Genomic DNA, 21,955 nt, shown 5'->3' on the forward strand with positions numbered 1-21,955 from the left:
TTCTTCTGTATCACTTGATATAATTCTATGGCTTAAGATGTAGCTTCAGAGATTTATTCAATGCAGGTTGCTTGTAGAAATATTTTTTTCCCATTTTCTGTTGAAACTTCTTACTAGAAATTGAAATCCTATAATCCCTTAGATCTTGATGATTTACAGTTTGATCTGGTATTCACAGAAAATTCAATTACTTTCAAAGATTATAATCATTATTTTTGTTATTCTCCCATTTGGAGATTACCTTTCTACTTAATAAGTAGTTATGCTAAATAACACATTAGCCATGCTATTTCAAATTCAGAAAAATGTAGGCCACAATTACTTCAATTTCTAAAACCTGATTCTAATATTGATTGTCTAACATGATCATGACAATTTGCCATAAAAGTCAGAGACACATAAGAAAGGACAATAGTCCCTTATTTTAGATGTTGGTTCCAGGTAGATGAAGGGTAGATAAGTGTCTCAAGTCAAAATTCTCATTCTGTCACGTGAGAGACATTTTTCTGAAAATGTCACATTCATGGGAACTGAGTCAGGAAGAAGTCCAGTCTCAGATCAGCCTAAAAAACTGCTTCTTCTACTCTCTTACCCGAACAACCTTTTTCACCTGTAAATTTCAACAAAAATGATCTTGGGTTCCTTTTTTTCCTCCTCTGGCTTCTATAGACTATGGCTCACCTAGTCTTTTCCTCTGATACCTGGATATCAGACTTAAGATAGGAAGCCAATTTCAGTCCCATGACATTTTTATAGCAATTTTCTACAATCAGAGATTCATCTTTGAACTTCATAAACTAAAGGATAATGTCATATTTTGATTATAATCATATAGTGGTAACAATCACAAAATGTTAATCATGTTGCACAGGTGATTTTACAACAAAAGGTCTGAAACATATAACATGTAGAAACCAAAATTTTCTTTAAAAGCTTCCATTAATATGCTTCAATACATGCATATATAAAAGCACACATACTCTGAATTAATAATGTAACAATCAATAAATTGCAGGAAAATTGGAAAAAGAAATAAAGAAAAATGAGAAAATTTTTTTCTTTTTAAAGTGTAATAATGGCAACTGGTAAGTATATATAGTCAAGAACATTATTCATAATATGTTTGACCAACACAGAATATCCACTACCATATTTTACTAAATCTTATATCATTAACACTTCATCACTCCCCCTTAGTCAAAGGGGCACATAATACCACCTGTAGACCAAAAAAGAGAAAAAGGATGTTTTCACCTTTACATTTCCTCAGAGAATATGAGGACAAGTTCTTTTTTTTAAGAGAGATTTTATTTGAGTTTTGCAGTTTTTCCCCCCTATTCTTGCTCCCCCCCAGAAAGCAGTCTGTTAGTCTTTACATTGTTTCCATGGTATATATTAATCTAAGTTGGACATGATAAGAGAGAAATCATATCCTTAAGGAAGAAAAATAAATTATAAGAGATAGCAAAATTATATAATAAGATAACTTTTTTTTTTTTTCTAAATTGAAGGTAATAGTCTTTAGTCTTTGTTCAAACTCCACAATTCTTTCTCTGGATACAGATGGTATTTTCCATTTCAGCCCAGAATTGGAGGACAAGCTCTTTTAAACTTTCCTCATGTGACCCTGGGGTATCTATCCCTTCCATCACACACGATATGACTACAGATGTCATCACTTTATTCACCATTCACCAAAGTAGTCTCAGGAACTTAATTTCATACATGCTAATTTCAAAACATAGCAAGAACTCATCAACTTGCAAACTTCAAATGCTCTTAACAGTAACTCAACAGCTAATTGTTTCCTAAAGAGTAAACTTGAAATATATATATATATATATATGTATATATGAACATTTCTATGACAGCTATAAACAAATATCACATTATTTGTAGTAAATTAGGTTACAGATTTGAAAATTTAGTAGAATGTATACAAAATACACAAAATATTTTTTATAAAATTCTTTTTCTGAGTCTTGCAATAAAGATTCCTGATGTTAAAAGGACAATATATTAATTATGCATGTCTCTCTCATTCAATCTTTTTTTTTTTTTTAGGGTTTTTGTTTTGCAAGGCAATGGGGTTAAGTGGCTTGCCCAAGGCCACACAGCTAGGCAATTAGCAAGTGTCTGGGGCTGGATTTGAACTCAGGTACTCCTGACTCCCTGGCGGGTGATACATTGTGCCACCCAGCCGCCCCCTTCTCTCATTCAATCTTAAAACAACCACAAAAAAATTTGAAATTGGAATTTATCAAACGTAAGTTAGTATAAAAATTTATTTTTAGGTATTATAAATTAATCCCACCAATTCTTCACGGGCAATAAATCCCAATTACCACAGAACTTCTAAGTGCCATCTTCCTTGAACTCAAGGAAGGATCTGTTGGTTTAAGACATGGAGAAATAAACCTATTTAAATTACTCTTACAAACAACCTTAAGTCAAATTCCTCACAAACATTGGCTTTAATAGTGACATCACATAATTAACGCATTCATTGGTGATTAAGGTAATTAAAATTACTAAAATCAGGTGGCTAAAATTGTTATAGAAAAATTCTTGATAAAGATTTATGACTTGATGGTTCTAAAAATCCTTTTTCTTTATAATTACAAGATTTTTCTTTGTATTTAACAATCTTATGAAATTCATGAATCAAATATCAAAAACTATGGTTACAATAAGCAAAAATAATACATAAGAAATTTAGTTTTCCTTCATTCATGTTTGTTAATAGCACAATTATAAACTTCCAATTATTGAGCAATATTTCTTAATGTTAGTCATTTATAAATATAAAAATATTATGATTCAAATTATGTATTTTATAAATAAAAATAACTTGTCAAGTTCTGTAATGTATAAAATTAATAATATATAGAAAATCAGTCCATGTATGATTATCTCATTAAAAAGGTGATTATATAGCTTTAATACATTTCTTAGTTTATATAATAGTTACCTTTTCTTTCAGAACTAAATTTTGGATTAAATCAACCCAAAATCTGACTTCTAAATCCTTAAAATATCATATAAGTTCCAGATATTAATATCTGTATTAATATACAGATAATACATATGTTCCTTTATTCTATTATTAATTTTTTAAAACAAAAACTTTTCTTTCTGCAGTTTCTAACTGAGAAGATTTTCAGCTTTCATTCTTTATTCTGGAATCAACATTTATTTTATGAGAACTAATCAAACCAGCACTATTTAGAGATCAAAAGTTGTACACTGGCATCCTGTGTTGTGAAATTTTAGGGGCTCTGGCCTAGTCCTCTCAAATCCCCCAAAAGACCCAGTGGTCTCTTCTTAGATCTCCAGGCCAGAGACAATGAAAGAAGAGCTGCTGGGGGAGCAACACAGAGAGACCTTTAATCTAAATTATTATTATTGGTTTGTCTTTTTTTACATGCTAATTAAGACCAGTAAATGTAATTTGCCAAATCAGTATATAAAACCCTGCTAGTCAATCAGACCAGAAAAGAAACAATAGAAAATAATAGGAAATAAACAGAAAATAATAGAACCCTCTTCTCCCCCCAAAACAAACATGATTTTTCAGGAAAATCTGTCCCATGGCACAAAATCATGAGTTTTTGGGAAAGGAAAAAAATCTACTTTTGAAAAGGAAGAATGGAGAGGAAGATTGGTCAATTAAAATGCAGAGATACACCAGCAGACTTTGCTATTCAGAGAGACAACTGAGAGTTTCCCTCTGCCTATAATTTAGCACAAACACATATAAAAACACATAAAGAGTGAACTAGAAACCATTAACAAATATTATATTTAATGGGAATAATAAACTCAGAGCATTTCCAATAAATTCAAGGATGAAACAAAGATGCCCATTATCACCATTACTATTCAATATAGTATTAGCAATGCTAGCAGTAGCAATAAGAGAAGAAAAAGAAATTGAAGGAATCAGAATTCACAATGAGGAAGCAAAACTTTCACTCTTTGCAGATGATATGACAGTAAACCTAGAGAACCAGAGAAAATCATCTAAAAAACTTGAAACAATTAAAAAATTCAGCAAAGTAGTAGGGTATAACAAAAACCCACACAAATCATCAGCATTTCTATATATGAACAACAAAACCCAAGAACAAGAGATAGAAAGAGAAATTCCATTTAAAATAACTCTTGATAACATTAAATACTTGGGAATCTACCTCCCAAGACAAACCCATAAGTTGTATGAACACAATAATAAATCTCTCCTCACTCAAAGTCAGTTCTAACTAATTGGAAAGATGTCAAATGTTCATGGTTAGGTTGAGCTAATATAAAAATGACAATTCTACCAAATTAAATTACTTATTCAGTGCCATACCATTTAAACTGCCAAATAAATATTTGACCAAGCTAGAAAAAATAGTAACAAAATTCATCTGGAGCAACAAACAAGAATAGCAAGGGAACTGATGAAAACAAATGTAAAGAAAGGTGACTTAGCTCTACCAGATCTAAAACCATATTATAAAACAGCAGTCATCAAAACTGCCTAGTAGTGTTTAAGAAATAGAGTAATGGATCAGCAGATTAGGTTAGGTTCAAAAGAAAATTCAGAAAAGGACTTCAGCAATCTACTATTTGACAAGCCCAAAGACATCAGCCTCTGGGATAAGAACTCACTATTTGACAAAATTGTTGGGAAAACTGGAAAATAGTATGGCAAAAACTAGGCATAAATACACATCTCACACCCTATATCAAAATAAGGTCAAAATGGGTACAGTATTTAGACATAAAGAGTGATACCATAGATAAATTAATAGATCAAAAAATATTCTATCTATCTAATCTATGGAAAAAGGATAAATTTATGACCAAACAAGAATTAGTGCACATTATGAACTGCAAAATGAATGATTTTGACTATATTAAATTCAAAAGGTTTTACACTAATAAGATCAATGCTGCCAAAATTAGAAGAAAAGCAGAAAGTTGGGAAACAATCTCTACTACCAGGAGTTCTGATAAAGGTCTCATTTCTAAAATATATAGAGAATTGCATCAAATTTATAATGTCACAAATCATTCTCCAATTGACAAATGGTTAAAGGAAATGAATGGTTTTCAATAAAGAAATTAAAGCTATGTATAAGCAAATGATAAAATGCTCCAAATCACTATTGATTAGAGAAGCAAATTAAAATGACAATGAGTTATCATCTCACACCTATTAGATTAGCCCAGATGAGAAAAAGGGAAGATGATCAATGTGGGAGAGGTTGTAGGAGGACATTGATGCATTTTGAGTTGTGAATGGATCCAACATTTCTGGAGAGCAATATGAGATGATGCCCAAAGAGTAATAAAACTGTTCATACCCTTTAACCCAGCAATTCTAATTCTAGGACTATACCTGGAAGAAATTGTGGAAAATGAAAAAAGTCCTACATGTTCCAAAATATTCATAGCAGCTCTCTTTGTAGTGGCAAAGAATTGGAAATTGAGGGGATGCCCATCAATTGGGGAATGGCTAAGTGAGTTTTGGCACATGAATACTATGGAATATTATTGTTCTATAAGAAGCAATAAATTATTGGACTCTAGAGAAACATGGAATGACTTATGAGATCTGATGCTGAGTGAAGGGAGTAAAGCCAAGAGAACAATTTACACATCAACATTATGAGATGAACAACTTTGATGGAAGCAACCCCTCTCAGCAGTCCAGAGAGCTAGGACAACTGTATTTGACAGATTATGGACTATATTAACCCCAACCAGAAGAAGAAAAATAAAACAAAACAAAACACACAGAAAAAAACACCTCTACTGAATCTGATGAACACTTCATAAAAATTATCTCTTATGTATCTTTCCCTAAATCCTAATTCCTCATGCCAAATATTACTAATTTGTAAATATGATTAATAAAATATGTAGTAAAATGCTAACTTGACTGTTCCCAACTGAGGGGAGGGGGGTGGGAAGAGAGGGTGGAGGGAAACTTTGGAACTTGGAAACACATGTACAAATGGATGAAAATAAATAAAAAAAGACTAATGGAAAACAAAACCAAAAAACCCAGCGAACTAGAGAGCCCCCCCCCAAACTCCAGGGAAAACCCCACCTTGCTCTCACACTAGAGGGTCCCCTAAACACTACACAAAGACATGGGGGTGCCAGGCAACTCCTTTATGCTTATCTAAGAATAAATCTTCAGCACCCTTCCCAGCGAACAAAACAAACACCACTATAAGTGACAAATCTCCAACAAAATAGAGTTAAAAATCCAGAGAATATTCTACTTCCAAACAAATGAGTTGAGCCTCATTACATTCCAAAGCATACATTTTTTTTTAAATAAGCCTATTCACGCAGATTGCTCACCTTCCCAATTGAAAGCAAAAATGTATTTGCTGCTGGAAGAAACAGGTATGGATAGATAGCCATTGCATAGGTCAGCCACAGTGAATACTGCAACAGAGGAAGGATTGAACATCACAGGAGACGGAGACAGGACAGTAACTGAAAGTGGTTCTGTCTAAGAGGAGCAAAAAAGGGGGTTTTAAAAACTTGGAAGGACTTCTTAATTTATGTTTTTGGTTTTTTTTTTTTTTTTACTATTTTTCTAAATCTCTGAGAAGGATCCTACTCTGTGTTTTCTGATGTCCAGGCTTTTTGCAATTATGACAACCCTGGCTGCCTTATTCTCAGACTACCTCCTAGGGACTGTCAATTGCTTGGGGTGCAAAGTCAGAATCTTATTTCTCTTTGCCTTTAATTTTCTCTTTTCTTGGAGATCTTTTTTTTTTTACTCTATTAAATTTGACTCAATTTCTGAGCCAATTCGACAATGTATTGAGGGTGTTTATCCTGCCAGCTCCACTCACTTGTCTTAATATTCCTGGACAGGTTAGGCTGCAGATTGTTACTAAATGAGAGAAACTGAGTCTGCCCTCTTTCCTTATCATGCTTCATTACTGAATTTGCATCAAAGGCTTCTGCTAATCTATCAAAATATTGGAACACTGTTTCATCTTCCTTCTGAACAATAGTTTTAATTTTTGCAAGTTTTACATCTCCAGCCTGTGCTCCATCTGCAGGTTGAACAGCCTGGGACATGGTGTATTTATTACCTTTGAAAGGATGGGCCCTCACTAATTCAGGCTTCAGACTTTTATCTGGAGCTGGGGATCAGGTGAATAGGATAGGAGGGTAAGGAGAGTGAACAGCCAAGGGAGAGGGAGGAGGCAGGTAATCAGGAGGGGGCCAAGAGAATGAGTTAGGAACAATGTTCATGGTCTGCTCTCCTGGCTCAGTAAGAGGCAGAGACCTCATCTGGAGGAGAGTCAGGGACCTTTTCAAGAGGCTTTGTACCTCTTCTGGCTGATCTGAAGAAATTTTCCTTCTATTCCTAAACGAGGCCTTCTCAGATTTTCTTTCTCTTTCTAACATTTCTCCATACCAAGTATAGAAGCATCACCATTCTTTTTAGAGGTTCTTCTAGTTTTTAATTTTGTCTTAAGATAATTAATTTTAGGGGTGGCTAGGTGGCGCAATGGATAGAGCACCAGTCCTGGAGTCAGGAGTACCTGAGTTCAAATCCGATCTCAGACCCTTAATAATGACCTAGCTGTGTGGCTTTGGGAAAGCCACTTAACCCCATTGCCTTGCAAAAAAAAAAAAAAAACCTTAAAAAAAAAGATAATTAATTTTAGTCCTGTCAAATGAACCCCACCTAGGCCAGCTAAGCTGGGGATTATCACTAGTTAATTTTGCCACTTTTGGCAAAATATGTGATCACTGGAATTGTTATTTTTGTTCATATAAAAAGCAGGAGTTCTCTCTACTGGATCTCTGATCTTAGATTCAGTTTGTCCTATATTTTCAACAGTCAGCTAGCAATAACAATACACAAAAACCACACACCAAAAGACGCTAAACAAATAACATACAACACACTAGACACAAGATGCCAGACAAATATTCCTTTATGTTTTTATCAAACCAAAAATGCCAAAGATCTAACCACTAGGCTGTCTTACCAACCAAGATACCTCCCTTAGAGTCTAGGAATAAACCATGACACCCACACTGGCTGCAGAAAAAAAAACACAATTAGGTAAAAATATCACCAAAATGAAAAATTGCCCACAAAAACCCTCAGTGACAATCCCAGAGAACTTCACAACTAGGGCAAATTGAGTTTAAAAAATAATACTCTCACCTGTAGATAAGTCACTAGTTCCAGGTTTAAATGTGTCCTGGTTTTGTTTTGTTTTTTCACTTAGGGATCTCTTTGATGAGTTGTCCAGAGGAAAAGTTTATCCTTTTTCAAATTCAAGCCTAGAATGTCACATGCACCATTAACTGTTAACCATTTTCTCCCTTTGGCTAAAACAAAACAACAAAGTTAGTTTTTATAAATGAAGTTTCATTCTCTCTAGGATCTTACCAAAACCCATGGGTGGATGGAATCCTTACAAATGCCAACATTGATCCAACATTTTGGGGAATTTTTATACAATTTAGACAAAGAGCAGTAAAACTTTTGGTGGCTAACCAATCAGGTTATACATTCGTTTGTCTTTAATTACTTTGATGATTATCTAAACACATTCAGAGGTCTATTCTTGTGTCAAATTGATAAGATTCAACTTTCTCCAGGATAACTGACTCTTCTTAACAAGGTGTCAGCTAGATTTCCTGTCTTCCCAGGCTGACTCTCCATCTAATACTCAACTTGAAAGCCATTCTTTAAGATACACATTTCAAAAGGTCTGCACAAGACAAAACCTTTCCCTTTTGATCTATCAGAAGTACAGACCCTGCAGAGATAAACATTCTGAACCTACAATCCTCAAATAGAACTAACAGAATTGGAACTATAGAGATCGGGAAATGTAAATAAACTATTACAGATGTCTATGGAAAGATCTATGTGAACTGATGCAAAGTAAAGTAAACAGAGTTAAGAAAACAACATGTGTAATAACTACTACAGCAATGCAAATGCAAATGAAAATAATACCACAAAAAAATCAAAAGTAAATGTGATAAAATTATGAAGATCAAGTGGGAATCAAATGAAGAGATGTGAGAAGATACCTCTAGCTTACCCCTTTGTGGAGGTGGTGGAATTAGAAGTGTTACTCATTGTACATGTTTTTGAACTTTTTTCACTATATGTTGACTTTTTTCTCACTATGTGTTGACTTTTTCTCCTGTAAAAAATAAAAATATTTGTCCTATGAGATGGCTCTTGGGGAAGGGAACAGAAAGAGGGATCATAGGATATTAAAAAGACATAAGAAACAGAAAAATAATATTTTTTAAAATCACAGTTCATGAGCCCCCATCTTTCTGTATCAGTCCAAACCAGAGAATACATTCATTCGAAGCATATATATATATATATATATATATATATATATATATATACATACATATATATATATATGAAATTAAACGGACTAGCAAGATAAATAAGAAGGAAAATATCCTCCCCTAATACATATAGGAACAGATTCTCCCTCAGAGTCCCAGTGGGGAGAGTAACATCCATGAGAAAGATAACGTAAATAGTATGGCCAGTTCATGCTCCTAGGACATAGCCAGTTGAAAAATCTGTCTTGGATGCTGCTACATACTATTTCCCTCCAGGCTGTCTTGGACTGTATACTGCTGAAATCAACTAAACTGTGATCTATTAGTTCTCTGTAAGCTGTTACTGTTTTTCTGTGATTATTGTTTTTTTGTTTTGTTTTTGTCTCTCCAGACTGGTCTCTGTTTTGGAAATCAGATTTCAGAAGGTTAAGAAGAGAGTCAGAGGAGAAGTGGGATTTTCCCAAGGAGTGGTGGAGAAAAAAACAAAGAGAAAGAGAAGAAAGAATGGGAAGAGAGCTGACTAAAATGGTGAGTTATGTTGTGGGATGAAGAAGGCAGAGACATAGAGAAATCTCAGGGAAGAGTGGAAGAAGAATGAAAATTGGAATATTGCTGAAAGTGGTGAAGATAGAAACCCTGAGATATCACTAGAGAGGTTATGGGGAGAGTGGTAGAGAAGCAGGGTGAAGGAGACATGGGACTACTGCTAAAAAGGTTGCTTTAGTAGAGGATCTATGAGTCAATGAGATTCTGAGTTGGGTTATTTTTTATGCTGCTCCTAATCTTTAAGGTTGTCAACACTCATTATATTTGTGGACCTGAGGGCAAAGCCTCGGGCATTCGAGTTATGGCTCTGGTCGTAAATGACCACTCAGACATCTCTTAAAGGGCACCAGTGACATCCTGCTTGATAAATCTAATGGCCTTTCATCATTAATCGTCATTCTCCTTGGCCACTTGACCCTGTGGTCATTCCTCCTCCTTCTAAATGCTTCCTTCTCCCTTGCTCTTTGCATTTCTATACTAGGGGGTTCTCTGATTACTCCTGTCTCCTTTGTTGATTTTTCTTCCACAAATAGTTAACAGATGCCTATAACATGCAGTTATAGTATAAGAGAAGCTAAGAATACAAAGATGAAAAATGGCCCCCCCTCAATGACATTACAATCTTTCTTCCTTAATTAGGGCACTCCCCTCCAAGTTCTGTCTTTAGTCTTTTATAATTCTTTCTCTGTTCTTCTCTAATTATTAACCCATCCACTCCCATGCCTTCAAATAACACTTCTGTTGAAAATATTTAGCTCTGCTGCTCCAATCACACATCACAGCTTCATAGAATTTTAGCTTTGGGAGGGACTTCATTGGCCATCTAGTCTACCCCAAATCTATTAAGCAATCACCACTACCACAAACACTGAGAGTTTTCATTGACTGTCTACCATGTCTGGAACACTAGTCCCTTCATCTTTGCTTCTTAGCTCTTTGTCTTCTTTGAAATCTAAGATAACCCCCCCCACCTTCCACAAGAAAAACCTTTCCCAGTTGTCCTTCATTTTAGTGCCTTCTGAGACCACTTCTAATTTATCTATTTCCTTTTCTTTTTTCTTTTTTTTTTTTTAAATTTATCTATTTCCATACTATGTTTGTACAATTGCTCTTTGTGCGCTATTTTCCCAGAACTTCTCCAGAACAGGGAATGTCTTTCTTTCCTGTTTCATTCTTTCCTTTTCTCTCTCTCTCCCTCCCTCCCTCCCTCCCTCCCTCCCTCCCTTCCTTCCTTCCTTCCTTCCTTCCTTCCTTCCTTCCTTCCTTCCTTCCTTCCTTCCTTCCTTCCTTCCTTCCTTCCTCCTTTCCTTTCTCCCTTCCTTCCTTCTCTCTTTCTCTCTCTCCCACTTTTGGATGGCTTTAGTTGTTAGGAAGGACTTCCCCTTCTTAGACATGACTTTTTTGCAACTTTCACCCCTTGCTTCTTGTCTTATCTCTGGGATCTGGTGGGATAAGTATGATCTAACATATGATAGTCCTTTTAATAGTTGAAAACAGATGATATATTCTTCAAGTATTTCCTTCTCCAGGCTAAACTTTGTCATTTCTTTCAAGTGATCTTCCTATGATGTGGACTCATGCCATTCGTCATTTCGCTTGCCATTCTCTCCCACTTGTGTCCTCTGCAGTGGTCAGAACTGAACACAGTATTCTGTAATTATCTAAGCAGTAAGGAAGTCAGGGGGTTACTCCTGGAAGGCATGCCTCCTTTAAAGTTGCCTAAGAATCAGATGAGTTTTTGTATTCTGACTCGTACTGAGCCTGTGGTCTACCCAGATGATTTTCAGACAAATCGCTGTCTAACTATTTCTCCTTTGAATCACATTTGTAGGATAATATTTTTAAAACAGTAAGACTCACAGGAGTTAGGTGGTACAATAAATACAGCACTAGGACTGGATTTGGGCCTCAGATCTTTACTAGCTGTGTGACCCTGGACAAATCACCTAAACTTGTTTGCTTCAGTTTCCTCATATGTAAAATGAGCTAGAGAAGGAAATGCCACAGTAGTCCAGTATCTTTGCCAAAAACCCCCGATTGGGGTCTCAGAGCTGGACATGATTGAGCTACAATAACATCCATCAAACTTTATATTTATCCATATTAGACACAACCCAATTCTCTAGTTCATCAAGATCTTGCATCCAATTTCTTTCATGCAATGTGTTAGCTATCCTTCCTGTTTTTGTGTAAAATGTGAATTTCGTAGGCATGTCGTTGATGCTTTCATCTAAGGTTCTGAGGAAAAATGGTAATTGTCACAGTACCAAATAGAGATCCTTGAGGTAATCAATCTATTGGAAGTCACCTTCCATGTAACATTAACCATTAGGCTGTCCTTTGAATTTGACCATTTATCTAGTCTTGAATCCATCTATATTGTCTAACTCCCTTCTCTCCATTTACTTTTACAAGATTTTGCTAAAATAATAAAAACTGAGTCTTTACCTATCATGTAGAGTTTTACAAATCAGCATTTATTAATCTCTTTCTTGTAGGAATACATTTTTTTTAAAAAAGGTAGTTATAAAGCAAAAAAGGATGAAATAATTTCAGGTCATGATGCTTACTTTTTAAAAATAATTTTTGGGGTTCTTTTTACATTACCAGGATTTTTGCCAGAATCCCTTCTTCTCCTTCCTCCCAGAAAGCCATCCAATAATAAATAATATTTTCCAAATATTTTTTATTATTCATTTTTAGCTTTTTTCTTTTTAAACTTAGAGGTTCAAATTCTCTCCCTCCTTTTCTCTTCTTTTTGAGGTCAAAATATCATTTACATATATTGAACCAAATTTTTTTAAAAAGCAAGAAAGTGATATTTCAATTTGCATTCAGTTAATCAATTCTCTCTTTGGAGGTAGCTAGCATTTTTTCTATCATGAATCCTTTGAAATTGTCTTAGATCATTGCTCCACACTTCATTTTGCCTTAGTTCAATATAGGTCTTCCCGTGTTTCTTCCTTTTCCCCATCATTTTTTATAGCATAGTAGTATTCCAACACAATTATATGTCATAATTTGTTCAATCTTTTCCCAGCTGATGAGCAGCTCCTCCATTTTCAGTTCTTTGTCATTACAAAAAGAGTTGGCATAAATCTTTTTGTACAAAGAAATTCTTCTCTTTTTTTTCTTTAATCTCTTTGTAAGTATAACCCTTGCAGTATATTTCTGGGTCAAAGTGTACACAATGACTGGACTAGTTCATAACTCCACCAATAGTTTCTTTAATGTAATGATTTTCCCTCAACTCTTCTAATATTTGTCATTTCTGATGGGTGTAAGGTGGTATTTCAGTTATTTTAATTCACATTTCTCTAATCAATGATGACTCAGAGCATTTTTCCATATAACTATAGATAGCTTTGATTTCTTCTGAAAACTCCCTGTTCATATCCTTTGACTATCAATTAGGGTATGGCTCTTATTTCTATGAATTTGACTCAGTTTCTTATAAATTTGAGAAATGCAGCCTTTTATTCAGAGAAAATTGCTGTAAAAAATTTTATTACTTCATTATCTATGATATTTTTTTAGGGAAATGTATTCTCCCTGATTATCTCTTTTAATTGGGTCTATTTTTGCTTTTGTTCTGAGATCATGATTACTAACCACTGCTTTTTTTTTTTTTTTACTTCAGATGAAGCATGAAAAGATTCTGTTCCATCCCTTCATTTTTAATTGCGTGTCTTTCTGTTTCATGTGTGTCTCATAAACAAAATAGTTAGATTCTGATTTCTAATCTATTCTGCTATCTGCTTTTGTTTTATGGATGAGCTCATCCTATTCCCAGTTATGATTACTGTGTATTTCCCCCCATCCGATTTCCTTATGGTTATCCTTCAATCTCTTTTTATTCTGTCCTTTCTTTTATCCAGTCCCCGACTCCATATCTTATTCCCTTCCACTCCCATTTCCTTATTGAGTTAATAGATTTCTATAACCAGCTGAGTGTGTGTGTGTGTGTGTGTGTGTGTGTGTAGTCTTATATTATCTCTCTTCAATCTATTTTCCAGATCACTTGTTTTTCTGATGAAATGTTTCACATATTCTATTTTTTCATTGTTTTGACTTTGTTTTATAGTTTCTTAATGCTAATGGAATCATTAACTTTCCTTGTCTAATTCTACTTTTTAAGGAATTTCTTTCTTCCATGTGCTTTTTTAACCTATTTTTTCATTCAGCCAATTCTACTTTTTTAAAGGAGTTCTTCAGTGAATTTCTAGCCTCCTTGGGGTGTAAACCTATTCAAAGTATATGGGCATTTTGATTGTTTTATTTGCATAATTTTAAATTGCTTCCTAAAATTGTCATACCTGAGAAACAGCTCCTCAATAATGCAAATAAGCTTATATTCTAAGAGCCTTACATACACTATTTCATTTGATTCTCACAGCCCCTCTATGATGTAAAATCTGTTATTAACCACCATTTTACAACTGAGGAAAATGAGGTTCAGAGTAATTTAATTGTCTGTCCAGGATCACAGCTAGTAAGTATCTGAGGCAGATTAATTCAAACCTTGAGTTCAAGTCCAAGGACTATGACACCTAGCAGTTTAAATCCAGTAAACTTCATCTATGGCATTTCCATGGTCTACCTGTTAGTAACTATAAAAAAATAAAAGGAAATAAGATTAGTCTCACATGACTTTTTTCTGTTGGATATCTCTGTTTAGGTATTTCCATAGAACCTTAAATTCAATGACCAAACTAAACTTATCTTCTTTCCTCCCAAACTGATTAATCCTTATAATTTCCCAATGTCTAGTAAGTGATCCACCATATGCTTAGTTACCTGGCATGAATCCTTTGGAGTTATCCAAGCATGATCAGAGGAGGGTGAGCAGGATGGTGAAATGAACTCTACCTATGAGGGATTTGGATTGGCTAAAGGAACAATCAGAACTGCTTAAAAATGATAGCATGCACTCCCACATCATTTGAAATTTTTAAGTTGAATTACCCCTTTCTTGGGGTACTGAGAGTGAGGATGGAAAATTGCTATTTAGATATAGATCTCTTGGTTCCTTTCCATTGTAATATTTGATTTGACCCCATCCCACAGCCCCAAGTCCTTCATGATTTGTTCCTTTCCTATCTTTTGTGTAGACTTTACTTCCCCCAATGTATACTAAGATCCAGTATCTCTGGTCTTGCTGTAATGGACACATGAAACTCTTCTCCCAATTCCTGTTATTTACCTAAATGTAGAATTTTCTTTCTTCTTCTCTTACCTCAAATCCCAGCTCCAATCACACTTTCTACAAGAGACTTTTCCCAAGGCTAATGATTACCCTCAATTTATCCCATTTGTACATAATTGTTTGCTTTTTCTGCCCAATCCTTAGCACAGTGACTTACTTAATGAATGCTTGTTGATTGACTGATTTTCATGTCTAATCATTAATCACATCTTATCTATTCTAGATTTTGGAGGGAGGGGGTTAGAGAATTAAATATTGTAAGCTTATATTATTTAAAACTAGTAGAAAATTTAGAGGCCACCTATTTCAACTTCCTCTGTTTACAGAAGAGGAAGCCTAAAAGGGCACACCTTGCATGTAGTTTACATATTCCTATATATGCATATTTTATATGTCTAATAAAACAGTAAGTCTTTGAGAGCAGGACTGTTTCATTTTTATCTATTGCCTGCCAGTTGCTTAATAATGGCTTGTGTTTGATTGTTATGTTCTACCACCATCCAGAAGGGAGTCTTGCTCCCTCTTCATACATACTGCCCTGAAGTTTCTTGAATTACTTGGTATTATATTGATTTATATCGATGCCATATTTCTCTACTTGCTGAACCATAAATTCATTGAGGACATGACAGAGACCAAAATTTATTTATCTTGACCTCATCTCTTGGGATTTGTGTCTTGGACATAGTAGGTGTTCAATATATTTTTGTTAAAGTGAATTGAATGAATAAACCCCAGGTACCTTTCAACCCTATCAGTTTATACACTTTAGACTTTTCCTTCAACTGACATTAATAAATGGCAAAAGGACTTTGCCTACTGAAACCAAACACTCCAAGCAGAGTCTGCCACTTATATGGCGAATTCAGGAATCTAAGATTGCTTCTGTAGCTTCTGTAGGGATCAGTACTGAAAGTTAGAGAACAGACGCAGCCTATATACTTCAGATGATTCAGTGCCAGCCATGAACTGGCAACCAGAAACCTATTTCCCCTCTGGTTTACTTATTTTCCTACTCAGGAGAAATGAGATATTTTCCAGTCAAGTTCAGCATGTAAGCCTTCATCAGTTGTTCAGTTAATGTGGCAGTGATAAATCAGAATAAAGCCCTTATGAATAAAAAAAAGCTCAATTCCAGCATAAAAAAAAATCATTGACCAGAGGAAAGAAAATTGAGAGAAGTTGATAAAATACACTGTCCTTAATTAGAGTGTCTGCATCACCTATCAAACCATTCATAATGCCCAGATTTATTGGCTCTGGGAAGATGTAAATGAAATAAGCTATAAAATGAATGGAAACTTCATTACCTGTATTAAAATTTATCTGGGATATGGGCCCGGGCAATGATGCTTTCAGTCAATTACAGAATTTCAGCAACTTGGAAGCCTTCATACCCTTCTCTGGAGTGTGTGTGTGTGTGTGTGTGTGTGTGTGTGTGTGTGTGTGTGTGTGTGATATGCTTTTGGGTTACAATTCTTTCTCTTCCTCTAAATCTTCAATTGTATCGAGGAATTTTAATTCTCTTTTTTTGAAAGCAATGTTCTAATGTTAAAAGTTCATTCCAGTATTCTAGAAATATTTTCTGAAATATTTGCATCTCTATGCTACAGTTTCTCCATTGGTGAAATTGGAGCAACATTATTTGTTCTTACTTTACGAGAAGGAGGACATTGAAACAAGGAAAATATGAAAGCCCACAGTTTTACAGTACTGTAATGTTTACATAGTTTTATATGCTTTTGAAGAAATTAGCAAAATCAAGGGGTGGCTAGGTGGCGCAGTGGATAAAGCACCGGCCCTGGAGTCAGGAGAATCTGGGTTCAAATCCGGTCTCAGACACTTAATAATTACCTGGCTGTGTGGCCTTGGGCAGGCCACTTAACCCCATTTGCCTTGCAAAGACCTAAAAAAAAATTAGCAAAATCAATAAAATTTTAACTAATGCATTTTTTTTTTGTTTTTTAGGTTTTTGCAAGGCAAATGGAGTTAAGTGGCTTGCCCAAGGCCACACAGGCAGGTAATTATTGTCTGAGACCGAATTTGAACCCAGATTCTCCTGACTCCAGGGCCGGTGCTTTATCCACTGCGCCACCTAGCCACCCCTAACTAATGTATTTTAAAAGAAAAAGGAAGAAAATCAGACTAGTCAAAAAAAAATTGAACAAAGTGAAATAAGCAAAGAAATGAAAAAAAATTGCCACAAATATGGTTATGGTCAGAAAATCTAACATTAAAAAAATGGAAGATTATCTACAGAAATATAAAATGCCTAAATTAAGAAAACACCAAAAAGATTAATTCAGTTTTAGACAAAGTTAATTGATCTGATCATAAAGGTTCTAGCCAAGAAGGAAAAATAAACAAACAAACCCAGGTCTAAATGGATTTACAAGAAATTCCTATCATATTAAAAGCATAATTAATAGTACCACATAAATTATCAAAAATTAAAAGAGAAAACATGTTATCAAATAAGTTTTTATGTGGTTACTTATTTATAAGTCTAATGTCTATGCCAGGGAAGGATAAAGCAAAAAAAAATACATAAAATTCTAGCAAATAATGTAAATAAAAAAATCACACATTATTGCAATCAGGTTGGATTTATATCAAGTATGGAAGGATAGTTTAGCATTTAAAAAATGATTAATAGAATTTTTAAAAATAAAAGCAGACATTCCCCAATTGGTAAATGGTCAAAGGATATGCAAAGGCTATATACAGATGAAGAAATAAAAGTGATCCATAGGTCATATGAAAAATTGCTCTAAATCACTAATTATTAGAGAAATGCAAATAAAAATATCTCTGAGAGTATTTCCTGAGTATTATATGTTCTTACCTCACACCTCTCAAACTGGCCAATATGACCAGAAAGGACAATGATCAATGTTGAAAGGGATGTGGGAAATCTGGGACACTAATACACTGTTGGTGGAGCTGTGAACTTATTCAAACTTCCTGAGAGCAATTTGGAATTATGCCCTAAAGACAACAAAAATGTGCATAACCTTTGATCCAGCAACACCACTACTGGATCTATAACCTGAAAAGATTATGAAAAAAGGGTAAAAACATCACCTGTACAAAAATGTTCATAGCAGCTCTGTTTGTGGTAACAAAGAAATGGCAACTGAGTGAATGTCCATCAATTGAGGAATGGCTTAACAAATTGTGGTTTGTGTGTGTGTGTGTGTGTGTGTGTGTGTGTGTGTGTGTGTGATAGAACACTTTTGTTCTATTAGAAACCAGGAGGGATGGTAATTCAGGGAAGCCTGGAAGGATTTGCATGCACTGATGCTGAGTGACATGAGCAGAACCAGAAGAACACTGTACACCCTAACAGCAACATGGGAGAGATGATCAACATTAATGGACTTGCTCATACCAATAGGACAACAATCAGGCACAATTTTGGGATATCTGCAATGGAGAATGCCATCTGTGTATCCTGAGGAAGAGCTATGGAGTTTGAACAAAGATCAAATACTTTCTATGTTCCTTTAATTTAAAAAAATGTCTTATTATGTAATTTTGCTATATCTCATACTATATATTTCTTCCTTAAGGAAATTATTTCTTTCTCATAATATTCAACTTAGATCAGTGCATACTATGGGAATGATGTAAAGACTAACAAACTGTCTTCTGTGGGGGGTAGAGGGAGGGAAGCAAGATTGGGGGAAAATTGTAAAACTCAAAATAAATAAAACCTTTCTAAAATAAAAAAAACAATTAGTAATTTAGGAATTCATATTAAATAGTTTTATTTAAAAAATAAAATTAGGGGCGGCTAGGTAGCTCAGTGAATAGAGCACTGGTCTTGGAGTCAGGAGTACCTGTGTTCAAATCCCACTTCAGACACTTAATAATTACCTAGCCGTGTGGCCTTAGGCAAGCCACTTAACCCCATTGCCTTGAAAAAAAAAATCTAAAAAATAAAATTAAAAACATAACATTACATGATCATGTCTATAGATATGACAAGATCTTTGACAAAATATAGTATTAATTTATTAATTTAAAAAACCATTACAAACCATAGGCAGTGAAGGTTTTTAAAATAATAAAATGTATATATCTAAAACCCTAAGCTAGAATTATATGCAATAGGGAACACTAAAACCTTCCCCTATGAATCCAAGAATAACTCAAAGATGCCCTTTTTTCTCACTGTTAGTTGACATAATTCTAGAAATGCTGGTAATATTGAGAATACAAGAAACAGAAATTAAAGGCATAAAAACATTGGAAAAGAGGAGACAAAATGTTCCCTTTTTCTGATAATATGATGGTTTGTATAGATGGTAGTTAATCAAATTGATAAATAAACTCAAAAAACCCAAAGGCTTCAGAAAAGTAGCAGGAAACAAAATAAACTCACAAAATCACAGTATTTCTACATAACAGAAATAATCTACGAGAAAATATTAGAAAGGAAGTCCAATTCATAGTAATTACAAAATGAACAAAATGTCTGAGAAACAGATTATGACAGCTCATTTAGGTCCATGTAAATAATTACAAAATAATCTTTAAATAAAAAGTCGTAAAATAAACAAGAATCTTGCTCAAGGTGGAACTATACCAATATAATAAAAATAATGATACCATTTAAATTAATTTCCTAATTTAGTGCTACACCAATCAAACTACCAAGGGTGTACTTTTATAAAATTAGTCAAAATAATAACAAAAAGCATTTAGAGGAATAAAAGATCTCAGAAATTATGGAAAGAAATAGAAATGAAAGGAGAAAAATATCATTTCCTAACTCCAAATTAAAACTACAAATCAATATTCACAAAACTATTTGGAGCAGGTTAAAATATAGAAAAAATAGATTAATGGAACAAACTAATTAAGAAATAATAAAAAAACTGACCTCGATAATGTAGTGTTTGATTAAATTTTTAGAACATATAATACTCAGGAAAGAACTCCCCATTTGACAAGAACTAATGGGAAAACTCGGATGTAATTTGGAGGAAATTAAGTTTAAATCAACATCTTATATATCATATACTATGATTAGCTCAAAATGGATATGTAGCTTAAATATTAAAAGCCACACTATAAAACAGAAAAGCAGAAGAGTACCACTCTATATAAATAGATTACATCTTTGAACAGGAAAAGTCTTAACTAAAAAAGAGATAGAAGGTATAATGTGAGTGGGATAATTCTTAATCAAAAAAAAGAGAGATGAATATAAAAAGATAATTTTGATTACATTACGTTGAAAAGCATTTGCAGGAACAATTAAAACAGATGTTTGTAATAAATATTCCTGGTAAAGGTTTGATAAGTAAAAAATGTAGGAAGCTAAAACAAATATATGACTAAGAGCCATTCTCCAATGGATAAGTGGTGAAAGGATCTGAGCAAACAATTCTTTTTTTTGTCTTAATAATCTTCCTCTTTTCCCCTCCCTAAGACAGCAAGCAATATGATATAGATTATACATTAACAATCATATTAAACATATCTCTGCAATAGAGATGTTGTGAAAGAAGAATCAGAACAAAAGGGAAAAAACACAAAAGAAAAAAACCAAAAATTTATTTTTAAGAAGTGAAAATAGTATGTTTCAGTCTACATTCAGATTCTCTTTGAATTCTCTTTGAATGGGGATAGCATTTTCCATCACAAGTCTTTTAGAATTGTCTTTGATCACCATTCTGCTGAGAAGAGCCTAATGTATCATAGTTCATCATCACACAGCGTTACTGTTACTGTGTACAATGTTCTGGTTCTGTTCACTTCACTCAACATCAGTTCATGTAAGTTAGGGACAGGGAAGGTCTGACCTGGAAGGCCTTATGAGGCTGTGAAGTCATTTGGTTTGGCATTGCCATGGCAACTGTAAGTGGGACTGGAAATTCAATAAATCTCAAAGTTTTTTAGGAATGAATTAATTAAATGCTTGACCAATAACAGGCTAATTTTTAAGTTGATAATTTTGTATGACTTGCTAATGATATTATAAATATCCAAATGACCCTTGGTAGAAAGAAAGGTTCCCCATTTCAGATATGTTTTGGCAGTTTTTTACTGAAATTCTTCTGAATTTGTAACAGTCCTCCTGTGAAATCCTGAAATTGCTACAGAATAATAATATTCTATTGCATTCATATACTACAACTTGAACAAATAATTTTTGAAAGAATTACAAATTAGTAATCATCATATGAGAAAATGTTCGAAATCCTTAATAGTAATACAAGTGCAACCTGAGATGAGGGGAACTAGGAGCACCATTCAGGTTCCCTCACTTCTTAACTTTCTATCAGAATAGCCATGGTCAGAACTCTTAGTGGACACTGTCTTCAAATCTAAAGGGTTTTTTTTTTTTATGGGTTTTTTTTTGCAAGGCAAATGGGGTTAAGTGGCTTGCCCAAGGACACGCAGCTAGGTAATTATTAAGTGTTTGAGACCGGATTTGAACCCAGGCACTCCTGACTTCAGGGCCGGTGCTTTATCCACTGTGCCACCTAGCTGCCCCTATAGTTTTTGACTTTTGAGATCTGAAACATGGATCAGACAGTGAACAATCACAACTGGTCATCAGTAAAGCCAGAAATCCTAGTGTTATTCACATATCTCAAAGATCATGAATTCTAAAACTTAGCCACCTAGTCCTTCATTTTTACAGATGAAGAAAATGAGGTCCAGTTAAGTGAAGTGATTTGTCCAAGGTCATTTCGATAGCAAGCATCAGAGATCAGATTTGAGTCCAGATCTGCACCCAGAGTCAGGTCTCTTTCTCTGACATTGCATAGGCTAAGCAAATCAAAGATTCAAGAAAAAGTTTTCTTTCTACTTTTTCTTTCAAAG

The sequence above is a fragment of the Macrotis lagotis genome, chromosome 5, assembly GCF_037893015.1.
Source record: "Macrotis lagotis isolate mMagLag1 chromosome 5, bilby.v1.9.chrom.fasta, whole genome shotgun sequence".
In the NCBI taxonomy this organism is placed as follows: domain Eukaryota; kingdom Metazoa; phylum Chordata; class Mammalia; order Peramelemorphia; family Peramelidae; genus Macrotis; species Macrotis lagotis.